The following is a 1,430-nucleotide window of genomic DNA, read 5'->3' as shown; positions in this document are numbered from 1 at the left end:
GTCTGTTTCCCATACTGAGGTGGCTTGTGAAACTACATCTGTCATTGATATTTTACATACCAGCAAGATCACCAACATTTCCATATTTCAGCTGGAAACCCATATTTTGACCCATTCCAAAGAAAAGTGACCCAACAGAATGTGTAAATTATAGAAAAATATCAATATCATATGCAGGTAAAGTATTGTTGAAAGTAATCCAACAACAGAAGCTTGGGTCAAATTCAGAAGGAGGCATGGGACAATAGATCTATTGCTGATGTCAAATGGATCTTGACCGAAGGCAAAGAAACACAGAAAGATGCTTACTTGTGTTTTATTGAGTATGCAAAGGCATTACATGTGTGGATCATAACAAACCATGGAAAGCCTAAAAATAGGGGAAACTTCAGAAAACTTAATTGTGTTCATAGTGGAATCTATACATGATCAAGAGTCAGTTATATGAACAGAATAAGAGAATAGTGCATAGTTTAGAATCATGTGTGTTGGTGGGGTTGTATCCTCTCACCATATTTATTCAATTTGGATGATGAGCAAATCATCAGAGAAGCTAGGATATATATGGCATCAGGAGTTGAGGAAGACTTATTAATAACCTATTATATGTAGTTGACAGGATTTTGCATACTTAAAATGAGCAGGACATTATGCTTATGAAGATAAAAAATTGTAGTCTTCAGTGGGATTACAATCAATCTAAAGTAGCTAAAGACATATGAATTTTCATATTTATTTCAGGTATTATCTGTAGTAGTAATTTCAATATTTAAATTTATTTATTTCTGTATTCATAATGCTAAAACTATTAAATATTTAAAGTAATCACCATCAACATGAAAGAAAATATGAAGCATGCTTAGTATCTTTTCCTATACCATTTATTTCAAAATTTCCTTTGATAGCTCATGTTCCAGAGGTGCATCAAAGTACATCAGGGGTCAAAGTACACATTTATATAATTTGTCAAGAGTTTGTAGATAAAAATCCTTGAGTTCATTTTGTGTGACAGTAAATATGATATGTCATGAAGGGTTATTTGTGATTAGGAGCACTATTAGGTGGACAAAAAGTTGATTTTTCACAACAGTAGAATGGCGTGGAACACTTGACATATTTTTTTGTTGATGCCGCTGGAGTTCAAGTTCAAGATGACAAAATCATCTAAGCTTTATAATACACTTTATAAGCACTGAAAATCGTATAGACTAGTTCACATTTTTCTTTGATGTCAGTCTATTCATTTCTTACATGATCTAAATATGAGGACAAGGGAGTAAAATGCTGCTGTTGATGATGTTGCTAATTGCTGTCAAGCCTTTCTGACACCTTGCAACCTTCTGCATGGCAGAATTAAACACTGCCCTGCCCTGGCCATCTTCATGATGTTTGAGCCCTTTTATGAAACATCAAAGAACAATCACCATATA

Source organism: Echinops telfairi, unplaced genomic scaffold, assembly GCF_000313985.2.
Source record: "Echinops telfairi isolate 266 unplaced genomic scaffold, ASM31398v2 ScPeMD7_7469;HRSCAF=8507_1, whole genome shotgun sequence".
Classification (NCBI taxonomy): Eukaryota; Metazoa; Chordata; class Mammalia; order Afrosoricida; family Tenrecidae; genus Echinops; species Echinops telfairi.
Note: the sequence above shows the minus strand (reverse complement) of the source record.